The following is a 12,580-nucleotide window of genomic DNA, read 5'->3' as shown; positions in this document are numbered from 1 at the left end:
CTCGCCCCCCTCTTTCCCATCTCCTTAGTTAACATTTCTTTTCGTTTTCCGCGTCTTAAAACCGCGTGCCGCAAACGCAACAGTCGCGCGCGGTTCGCAAATTGCACGCGGTTTTTATTTGCGTTTTCTTTTCTTTCACGCTGTTGCTCTTGCCCGTTCGGGGAAGGCCGTTGCTTTACTGGGTAGGAGTTTTTTTTTTATTGTGTGTGTGTGCAGCTTTGCGCTCCAGGTGGTGCGTGGCGCGGTGGCGAGTGTATTTACCGCGTTGGCGCGTGATTTTCGCGCGCGCTTTCTCGCATTTCATTGATAAAACCGAGAACGGCGGTTTTGACCATTTTTCCACGAGTGCTTTTCTTCGTAGACAAACATATGGAGGAGTGATCCTATCATTTATTAAGTATTTTCTGAAAGATTTTTTTCACGATTAATGAAAGTTACTGTAAATTATATCTAATGTATAGAGATTGGTTTATCTTAAATGTTATGCTTAACTGTTGATTGTAAATATTGTGCATGTTATGTATCAGAATAATGAAGAAACATATTGATGTAATATGAACTAGTTTTTATTAAGTATATCGTCAATCCCAATCCAATCATTGAAGTATCTCTCGATCATAACAAAATCCTTTGAAAACAACAATTTTTTATGCACTTTGGGTCAGAAGAACTGGAATGGATACTATACTGGAATGGAGGTTTACGGATATTCTAGCACTGAATAGAAATGTATCATGTCACGGGGCAAATGAAAGCCTGTAACATGGTATGTCTAGACCTCTTGAGGGTTGTTGTGTCGATAAAGAACAAGCAATCTTTTATGATATACTGTCAGTAGGCCTTTGAAAATCATGAAATTTTTCAATTCTGGATGGACTTCATGCCGATATTTTTAAAACAATATGCGAAGTAATCTATTCTCCTTAAGGTAGATCTGATTTGTTTCGATTTTTCTTATGCTCGACGTAGGAGAGAAACCTCAAGAAATTCATTGGTTTGTCCCTCGCAGTCCGAACTGTACCAACTCCCAGGCTAAATGATTAATCCACTTTCACAACGCACCACCACTGCAAGCTGTCGATTATATTTATATCTCCACCGAAATGACCTGAACCTATTAACGGCCTTGCGACTGCATCGACTGGTATTATTGTACCGAGCGACAAATCGCTTGCCATCCAGATGCAACGGCCTGATAGTCGTCCATTTGTGCATCAAAGCACCGCCGCAACGATTTCGCTGATGATAATTTCTTCTTTTCTGCTACAAAGTGCAACACCTCTTGCCCGTGACGACCATGACCATCAACCATTGCAAAAACCCAGCAAATGACCAAACACCAGACGGCGGACTCCGAAAGGACGCGTTAAATTAACTACCAAACTGCCCCGTTTCTGTATCGGCGCGATTCTTTTCCTCCCCGTGTCGTCGCTGCTAACAACCGCCGGACCGTTAGGCATAAATTACATGTTTCACTTATGATCTTTTAGCACCGACCCATGGGCAAGTGTGATCGTCGGCACTGGCATAAACGGACGCGCTGATCGGCAATCCGTCGTTGCCATCGTTGCCCGCGTGTGAGCATGGGCTGTGGGGCTGTGGTGGCTTCCTTCCTGGTTAACCTTTTTCGCAATCTTTCACCAGTTTCGTTTTGTGCTCGTGGTTTTTTGTTTTTTTTTGCCGTTTCCAACACTCCGGCTGTCTGCACACCCGGTGCTGCAAGGTGAGAGATCCCAGGCGAACGATTAGAGTGCGCCCTGGCGCAAACACTTGCGCACGGTAAATTATGAAAATGGACACTTCAAATTGAATACAATCGTGTGAATCTTCTCATTACAATTAATTTACCGTCCGGCTTGGAACGGGAGCAATCGGAGCGGGATGGTTGGAGTGGGCCCGATGGAATGGGATCCCCTCCGCGGCTACCGTGCAGCGAGGGGCACGGCATGATTCGGTGGATGGGAGCGTTTTAAAGCGCAATGCACATGCCGAAGAGCAACTGCAAGAAAGTGCATTCCATGTGTGTATGCAACACCCGTAGCGTGTGGTATAGGTCAGGAATGGTCTGCACGAACCGAATTGAAAACAAACGGGACCTACCCACCCGGTACGTGGGAGACACGTGGGAAATTCAAACGGGACCTCCGGGAGTGGGTCGCTCGCTGCGGTGTGTGTGTGTAGCTGGCTAATATTTATTTCGAGCGCAGTCGTATTTTTTTAATGTATTTTCCTCATCTGCTTCCGTAAAGTTTCTATTTCGGTAAGGTATGTGGTAAAGCATTGCTTTCTCAAGTCGTTTTGGTCAACATTTTAGATACATCTAGATCTCACAGCAACGGAGCAAAAAGACACTAAACAGACAAAGCACTAGCAGGCTTCGCCGTTGTGACCACCGCTTGACCTATCGATTTCGATTGAGAATTGATTCTACCCTTTCGCCGAACTGTGCCGATTCGAAATCGTGAATTTGCTGAATGACCTCCCGGAGAAACTCGGCCTGAACCTTGCCGTCGCGGGTCCGCGTGGCTTTAGTGGCTCTGTGCTAGGAGCCGTATGCTCAGGAGCTCATCCGACGCCAGTTTTCGGAGTCACAAATTGTGTCCACTGCTGCATTTTGTCGTTTCCACCACATTCAATCGGACTCGTCCACAATTGGGGATTCTTATGCGAGCAGTTTGCAGACCTCCTGACGAGACTCCAGCCTACAACACACGGAACTCTTGTTAGTCGCTGCCAACCCACCGTCCCCCCGCGCGTACACTGGTCCTATTTCCATCCCGACGCTCGATGATGATGAAATTGTTGCATTTAATGGTACCCATGTGCGCATAAATCACGCGGATATGAGTAGCATCGGTTGGCAAATGTGTCGTCGCCCCGGGTCCGTCGCGCAAAGCCTGCCTCCGTTTTTTTGTTTCTTCCTTTTTCAATGGTTCACCCACCCATGGTTCACAATCGGGCTCTGCTGGGGAGTGCCTTGCGGGCGTCTTTAGCAGCGGTGTTACTTCGTCCCAACTTCGCATCTTGGATGCCCCCGGTACCGAGCGTTCTTATAAATACAAACACAAATAAACACAGCCGCGCCGTGATCTGGCCGACGACTGTTGGCGGTGTGCTTGGTTCTATGATTTATTGACCTCCTACACGGCGACGCCGGTGTTCAACGGTGGGAACGTATCGGAGTTTCAGGGCAGGATAAGAACTGCACTAGTACGTGGTGCATGTGGAGTTGTGGAGACAACATCCAAATCCTGATCCTGATAAATCATAGAGTTGCTGATGTATTTTTTTTGGTTTTGGTTAAATAAATGATTTAAAAAAAAATTAGATAAGCCAAGCCACCTTCTTCACCATCATCTCGCGGACACAACATGCAGATGTTGAGATGTGTTCATGCAACCACAAACCACATGCTGACCACTCGAGTTATCGTCTTCTGCTCCGCTCCCAAGAGACCTGCCCACAACCCACCGTACGAGACATCTCACTCGTCACCCGAGATTCTGCGTGAGAAACGAACATCCACCGACCATATGTAGTCCTGCAATTCCTACAACCGTGACACCACAAAACCATCTTCCGACAAAACCCGAAGAGACCCGAAAAAAAAAATCTCATTAAATTTTCGCCTCCTTCTTCGGGCGCATCTTCTCAACTGACCAGCGGACCATGAGAAACGGAGGGTTTTTTTAAGTAAAACAAACCCAAAACGATCAAACTTTGTTAGCCGATACCATCCCGTTAGGCTTTTTGTTCGGACCTTCGCTGCGTTTAAGACACTTAAATCAACTTACATGAGTCGAAAAAAAAAACTTGACACCACGGTCTCCTCCACGATGTCCTCTAGCGGTTCGGCTTGCAAGTTTTCCACGAAAAGAAAAAAATTCGGTATGGCCAGAGCGAACATGACAAATTTAATTTGTTATGTGGTCGAGACGTTCTCGGGTTCGGTTTTGGACGGGTCCTTCGATATGTTCGCGCTCCTATTTCTCTGCGTCCTTCTGGACAGAATATCCCAATCACTTGACTCATCGGGACCGGGGTGTGTTGGTGTTGTTTTTCTCTCTCTCGCTTTCCTTCCTCTGCACTGTAACGCGAACATGAATTTGCATCTGGGCACACACATATTTCATAACGTTTCGAACCTGTTTGCATTTTATCCCACGTTTGCCTTGCCCTGACTGTCTGTCTATTTTGTGCTCAAATGCCATCCCCGTGATGTTTTCCGCGTTCCCGGCTTTTGGTCCGTCATGCAAAAGCGTGCAGTGGGAGCGCGAGGTTTCGGAAAAGTTTGGTTAGTGCTAATGCTGCAGCCAAGATGAATTGAGCATGTTCACCAAACTCCGTGTTCTCAAGTGGTCAGCTATCGTTTTGCATCCTCCCAAAAACAACAACACAACACAGCAGCAGCAACAGCATGAGTATGATCGTGACTTGGACCAACCGTTCCCCCGTATTGACATCCACCCATCCTCTCAACGCCCTGCGAAAAGCGATCTGATTCCATGCTCTTGCACCATCAACATCCCTCACGGTGGAACCAACAGGGAAGCGACCTTAACGGCACACAGCAAACGGATTATGTCATTACGGTTTGCGGTTCTGCATCTTTTCCATCACACAAGAACAACGGCACCCGGTGTGGGGAGAGGGGGTGAAAAAATCCCCCCTCCACGCTTCTCACTCCCCTGTTCACTTCTCCTCCACCAGTTTGTTTGTTCTTTTCTTGTGCTTTCGTCCAGTGTTTGGTGGTTTGGGCCTTCTTCGGTGGCGCAAAAAAAGCAAAAATGGTGAAGAAAACGAAAGTGACATGCCGCCGCAATGTCCAGTCGTTGGGGGGGAGGGGGTGAGCTCTGGTCAACAGATGGTACCAGATTTGCTTACCCATCAGCTCGCCCATATCTAATCGCTCACAGACCAACGCACGGCAAATTGATTCCTTCGCAAGGGAAGAACGGACAAGATGAAGGGAGCGTTTTTATTGATGGCTTTTTTTTAAGCATCAAATTGCTTTCTATTTTGACGTACGTAAATGGGAAAGTTAACACCGGTGTGTTTGATAAATAACTAGTTTTTTTTTTAAAGCAACGATCGACATGATCGAACATCGTACGTGTGAAGCCTTAAGTGTGCGCTAAACCGTTCATGCTGTTGTGTGGCAAAATTTGTTTTCGTCTCACATCTGTTGGTACATCGAAGAAGCTGTTGTTTGCCGTAAACAACCATCGTTATCGTACGGTACCTCCAAATTTGCTTAATGGTAAAAAAGGAAAGCAATCGAAAGGTACAAAACTACTGTCGCTTAAAATGATCGACCAGAAATGAATCCAGCACAATGTCACCAAAAATCGACCATAAATACGAAAGTAAAACATTGGGTTGCAATAGAATCAAACAGTCTACTTCATCCTTCCCGGTTGTAAACAAAACAATTGCAGGCAAGCAAACAAACAAACGCATTCCTTTTCGTTGGACCGTTGGATAATCATGACCCGGCAAAAAAAAAACAATAATCCAAAACTCGAAAAACAAAGGCCACGGCGACAAAAACCCACTTACCGATTAAATTTACGAGCTGTTTACAACCGGCATAATACGTTACCGAAAAACCCCCGGGGACCGAAACGGACGCGCATGCCAATAAAGAAGGCACAGAATTCAGCTTCTGTGTCCAGAACAGGCGCTGGCATTCACCACCGAAATTCATGTTTTCGTAACCGAGCTAAAAAAAGACAGACAAATAGCCAGGACGGGAAAAAAGGAAAGCAGTCCGCACTGTCCACCCAACTAGCTGCGTTAATCATTCCCCGGGTGTGGGCGCACCATGAGATAAAAAGCACCATTTCACAGTTTTCCTCCGTGTATTTGTTTGTGTGTGTATGTGTGAAAAACAATGCTCACGCTCGATGTAGAAAGATGCATACCGAGAGCTTTCTTCACCCGCGGTGGAGGGATTTTTATTGCTTTATTGAACCGAACCGACACTGCACGGTGTGTGGTAAAGCGAATGGAAAGGACATGTCAGGGCATACACACAGGGACATCATCCCCTGTAACTTTCCGCTTTGTTTAACCCGTAGCTGCACTTGTGCCCGGTGTCCGCTACCGAAGATCAATTGCCCACTTTTCGGTGGCCTTTTTTACCCCTCGAAACCTACCTGTGCGTGCTGGCCGAGGGTGGTGTGTGCACGGTCACCGTTGTCGCCTTCCGGGGGATGTGTCTTTGTTTCAATAATTAGCCTACATTCAAAACAAACCATAAAACCATAAACACTGCCCAATGCTACCCACACGCACCCACCGTCCCGCTTTCATTTATGGTTGTTCGAACAGTTTTATGGGACGCTTATTTTGCTTTGGAATTTTTTGTCCAAACTTAATTGTGCTCTTTTTGCTACTTTTATGAAGGGTCCTACCCGCGGTTGATGCTGTTGCAGCATTCGTCTGGCAGTGCAGCAGTGGTTGTAAGGTCCACGGGGATGATACCTTTCTTCGTTTACCTTCAAACTACCTTCACGGGGCGTAAACGTATCGGTTCCATTTCCAGGGGGTGGATTGTTTATGCTAGAAATAATATGCAAATTATTTCTGGACACAACAGAGCGTTCGTTGATGAGTTGCCGCTAAACTTGACCGTAGAAATATTACCCCGAACGAGCGCGGTATAGAACAGAGATGAGACAAGCCATTTCCTTGTTGAAAACGGTTCAACTTACTGTGGAAAACAAGGAGATCCTTCTTGGGTATCCTTAATTTCCACACAATTCTATAAAAATAATTGGACACCTTCGAAGTATAATTTCTGGTCCCAGAATTCCACCAATCATCTCATCAAAAACCACCTGCCCATTTCACTTTCCCACGCACGTATCAATCAAAGTTTCGGTGCGGCATAAATCTGTCTCCTCATTTTCGTGTCCCGGCATTCTCATCGGTCATCCCGTTTACGGTTGATCCCTTGGAAAGTGCATCCTTTAATCGGTCAATCGGGCCGGGAAGGTACACATTCTCCTCCAGCGTTCACCCCACAAACGCTGGACAAAAAAGACCACAATGCGATAATTGTAGCTTGCAGAAAGGAAAGGGGGCAAACGAAGGAACCCTTGGCAGCGGGCGAAAGCTCAAATCCTTCATCAAACGGACACTAGCGTGGGCGAACGAATGGACGAATTGCTGTCGATTGTGTGCGTTTCCTTTTTGCTTTCTTTTCCCTCCTTCGGTAGCTAATCCCTGTGTTGGAGGATGAATTCCCGCCCGGGAAGCACAAACAAGTGATTTGCGAAGTATGATTTATGTTTGATGTGCGTCTATCGGACAAGGGATTAGCCGTGGGATGCAGTTGCTTTGCCGTTGTTGAAGAAATTGCGGTCGTTTTTTGCTGCAGTTTTTGGGTGGGAAACCAAATCGTTCACCTCCTGTGTGACCAACACGCTCCATTTCGGTCTAGTTTTATGTTGTGTTGCAAAAGCATCGTTTAGTGTGCGCTTCGGATTCGTGGTCCCATATAAAAACCACATTATCATTTGCAAATCTCGCGAATCGGTTCAGCCAGCCGAACCTCCTTCCGAACAACACCCCACGGGAATGGTCAGAGAGCGACGCTACACGTCGCCACCCAGATGGGGTTACTCACGTTTTCCACCTTCGCGACCACATCGCGGTGGAAAAGGTGTGCCCCGTTGTGCATGATCCAGCTGGAGAAGCCCTTTGCCGTGGTGCAGGGGCTCTTGTACCCGTGTGTAGCGTGCTGAGGTGATGCAACAGAGAGTATGATTCCCGCGCATGAAGGGAAAGAGCCCCGGCTCGAAAACGGAGCAAACCAACAAAACAAACCTCGCACTCGCAAAAGATCACATGCTGCGGGGAGGTCTCGATCACTGGAGGCTTTCTGGGTACTGGGCAGCCGCTTCAACATTCTGTAGCACTGTGTAGCGCATTATGATGGGTTGCCTTTTTCGAACCTGACCCGTTCGGTTGACCTCCGACCGTCGCGTACCGTGAGCAGTGGATTAGTTGCGAACGATGAAATGGGAAAGCATTTCAATAAATTGGCCCACTGTCACCGTCCGGGCGCGCGATGGCGGTTCATTCTGCACGTCGCTCGATGACCGTATCGAAACCGTCACACTAATTGAATGTCTTTCTTTCTTTCACAGGTAAGGGCACAGCTGTTACACCACTTCTTCACGTACCAACCCACAAAACCTAGAGCATTAGTTCGTTTTTCCATCTTCTCTGTAAGTAAACGGCTTTGTTTCTGTGTAACGATGTTGATTCGATGTCCAACCGTTGTTCCAATGGCTCGGCACTTACTGGAGGCTCTTCCAAAATTCCAGCAAAAGGCACAATAGTTTCACTCGAATAGATGTATCCATTCTTTACGCTATGCTTTTCAAACTTATCATTTCTGCTAGCAATGTTTGCATGAAAATAAAACAAAAATGTCCTGAAATTCTACGTTTTAGTTTAAACCTAAAAGATGTTCCTTTTGATTTGCGCTTGGTGGTTTAGAGTACTCCCTAGAACCCCTCTACATCTGTATCCAATGCATTCCTCTACTACGGTTCCCCTCCCCTTTACGATCAGCTGTGAACTGTCCGGTGATTAGATTATTTTTTCAGCTTATTCTCAGCTGTAACTGTTTTTCGAACTCGATGCAACAACAAAGTGCAAATATTTCTCTGCCCTAACATCTGTTCCTGCTGGCGTGTTTTAAAGCCATTCCGACGCTTTCCAATTCTCACGGTCCATCATGGTCCACACACCCGGTATCTCACGCTTACCGGTGGAAGACACCGTGCCACGACGTTGTCCAAGTCCAAGGGCGCATCCTTTCCCTTGCTCCAAGCAAGCCAAAAAAAAAAGCGGAAAAGATTGCCAACTGTCCTTAATGTCCCGGCTGCCCTGCTACCCGTAAAGGATGCGCTAGCAAAATGCATCCCATGAGGAATGGGAACATTTTTGCCAATGATCATCAAGCGTTTGCTCGTCTTTTTTTATTTATTAATAAACCAGGCGTCTTAACGCACAGGCGAATATTTTTATATACCCCTCCAGGTATTGATTTGAGTAAGAAGAGATGCCAAAAAAGAAGAGGAAAAAACACCGCATCTCGGGTTTTGTTTTTTTCAAAGCCTCTGAATTAAACCTGGGGGATCAGAAATCTCATCCCCTGGACCCCTGGTTACCTTCAGGCGCGCGAGGACATTTACGCACTGGCGCAAATTCGTTCGTCCTTTTTGGCCTCGGAGGTCCGTACGGGAAGAGATCTGGCAAACAAAAACTAAAGGAAAAAACCTTAGGGGTAGAGATGTCTTCTAATCCCGCAAGACGCATACGCGTCTTTGGCTGCGAGTTCTCCCGGCAGTGATCGAGTCGAAGATTGGGCCGGTCGAAACCGGCGCATAAATTGTTTTTTAACGCTTCCCAAACGTTACCCCTCGGGTTTTCGGGATTCTAACACACACGCATGGCTGGTGGGTCTCTACACGGTCGTAGCTGGCATGTGAGGCACCGCACGAGATGAGTGAGTGTTTCTTCACCGTCATCGTAAGGAAATGCGTGGAATTAAGATTTGATGCACGATCATCTTACGCGCAGGACGTAAGATATTGTAGATGAGCTAAGCGAGAAAGAGAGAGAGAACATGCAAGACAGCTATCCTTTTCGAATTGGAAATGTAATCATGCATTTTCAATCCAAACAGCCACACATTCAACGCGCAATATTCTAATGCAATGCCGTCGACCAGGGAGTGAAGGTGATTGGGAAAGAAAGGTCCACGGCACGGTTAAAAGAAGACCCCCGGACATTTTTTTCTTGCCCTTCAAACACACCTAAAAAACTCGCTAGCCGGCCTTCCTTTCGCAGGGCCTCGGATCCTTACCACCCCTCGGAGAGTAACGGTATTTCTACCCAAAGGATCGAAGCAGTCTCGGGGTTTTTTTTTTGCTTGATCGTTTGTTTTTTCTTCATATTCCTTCAACAGTCATCAGTTCTAACGCCGTTTTTTTTCCTTTTGTTTCGCTACGGGTGTGTGTGTATTACCTCGTTTTTTTTTTCATTTAGATTCCACTCCCCATTTCCCATCACACCTCTCCCGTCGCCGGTAAGGAAATGGTTTTGTTATTAATATAAATCAAAGATATAATTAAGCATTCATTCCTGGCTTGTGGCTTCTCGCTCTTTCGCGAGCACTCGGTTCGGCCGGCGCGTTGTTTTCTTTTGCGTTTTCGTTTCGGTGCGTATATCCGGCCCCGGGAGAATGAGCAATATGGCCGGGGCCCGGCCGTTGTCGGACGGAAGTCGATCGGCCAAAGGACGACGGATGTGGTGAATTTGATCCTGCGTTACGGAACGTACCGAAGCGATGGTTTTCTTTTGAAGGCTGCGTATTTTTTTGTTTCTTTTCGTCTATTCACACACATAACTGCTTTGTACGGTCCGTTATTCGGTGATTGTTTGGGAGAGGATTTTTTCTGGCGTTTTTTTTTTATTTGTTGTAAGAAAAAAGTACGTGTGCACTCGTATGTCATTTGTACTGTCATCCTGTGAGAGGATCGCTTCCTTTTCTTAGATTTTTTTTTCCAAGGAGAACAATATCAAAACCGTGATGAAAAACCATTCTCGAAGCATTCACTATCTCTTACGCATCCTTGCGTGACCATGATAAGGAGTGTGTTTTTGTGTGGTTTTCACTTCAACGCACAAACGAATCCCGTGCCGTCGGTTTCCATGAGCTCACAAGAAAAAATGTTGATTAATTTTTACTTCTTCACCCATTTGGTTGCATCGCTGGGAGCGAAGGTGCAGCGGAAGTGCGATTCCTGCCGGAAAACGGCTTTCCACGGTCGATCGAATCGCGCACTGTCGAGCCCATACGCGCACACACAGCAAGAGAATATCGTCCAACCGGATACAAGCCAATTCTCGCACGTTCCCTCTTTCCGGCCGGGGGCGCCCACATCATGGAACCGGAGGAACAGGGATTTGCCGAAAGGATGCGGCGGCGTATATGGTATAAGACGATTATTTTCTTTACATTCCCATTTGTGCCGTTAATCGATTGCCAGCTGTGCTGAGGGCCACAGTAGCCGAAACCGGGACCGAACTGCCGCCCCCCGAGAATGGAACGGATCGGGATCGCAGCGAAAGGATCATTTTCTGTTCGCTCAATGCATTCGACGGAAATGAATTTCTTGAAGGAGGTGTGTGTGTTTTTTTGTGTTGCTTATAAAGACATCCTTTCTTCAATCTTCGACGATGGAACGAGAATCGGTTGCATGAGAAGAAAAAAACGGGTTCATAAATCCGCGCAGAATCTTTTAGAATTTCCGTTTTTTTTTATTTGTAGGAATAGAAATGGTGCAGTTTGAAGATGGCATCGGATGCATTTTTTTTTTCGGGGGTTGTGGTTACCAAGAACAAAGACAACTCGCTACGGGTGTTCCAAAGGAGTGTCCTTTATGTGGAGTATTCAATATTTGAAAAAGCCTTCCAAAATCCATGTTCAAGTTATTTTATTGTTTAAAATATAAACGATGATACTATCGCACCAAAAAACTTTCAACAAAGAGTTGAAATGATGAAACGTTTCCCCGTCCCACCAAGAACCTGGAAAACCCCCACCCCCCAAGCTAATCGCTTGTCGTATGTCCTTGCTCGTGAAACCCGCTCTCCAGCACAAAACTCTCAATCATCTCGAGCATTTCTTATCACACACGCGCATCGATGGCAAAGACATGTCCTTACCATTTCCATTTGTCCGCACGTTCGGTCATCCCACTCACTCGCGTACGATGGTCCGCACATGCCAATGGACACAGCATTATCCCGTTTGGTCACCCGGGAGCCACCCCATATGTACAGCCGTGGACGAGGGCCAGCTCCGATGGCCAATCGTGTATGTCGGTTTGGCTAAAAACCCGAACGGGTGAAGCGTGCTTGGCACTGTGTGGCCCCGGCCCACAACATTAGGGCACATACACATGTTACGTTCGGCTGTGGTATGTTCGTTTCGCTCCGGCTCCCGTATGCGGGAGCCAACGTAACGAAACACCCGTGCAAACGCACCCCTTGACCACCGCCGTTTCCACCCTCAGGCAGGGAAGTTTATGCGTCCTGTTGGAAAATTGTGGTGAATTTGTTTTTCTTCTCCCTTCTCCGCCGGCTCCTTTCCGGCCCTGCGACACACTCTTCTCACCACACGTACGTTTGTGCGTTGATGGGAAAAACTATAAAGCAACAACACCAACAAAAAAATGCTACCCCTCAAATAGCGCAAGTGAGTTGTGAGATGTTGCTTCTATTTTTGTCGTTCCTTCTCACTCGCTCCTTCTCAGCGGTGAGATCCTGCGTTAGGGGTGAGTGAGCGTACGGTGAGAGTGCACCGGTGAGAGTTACTCGCCTTTTTTGTGTGTGTCGTTCTCCATCTTCCTTCTCGCTTTTCGTCTCTCTTTCTCTCATACGCGCGCTAGCGTAGCCAGAGTTTTAGTCCAGTGTGTGTGTTTTTTTTTGGTTTAGGGTCACCCAAAAAAAAGGATACTTCACCCCTGTGTGTGTATGTGTTGTTTGTATGGGT

This window comes from Anopheles marshallii, chromosome 2 (genome assembly GCF_943734725.1).
Source record: "Anopheles marshallii chromosome 2, idAnoMarsDA_429_01, whole genome shotgun sequence".
NCBI lineage: Eukaryota > Metazoa > Arthropoda > Insecta > Diptera > Culicidae > Anopheles > Anopheles marshallii.
Note: the sequence above shows the minus strand (reverse complement) of the source record.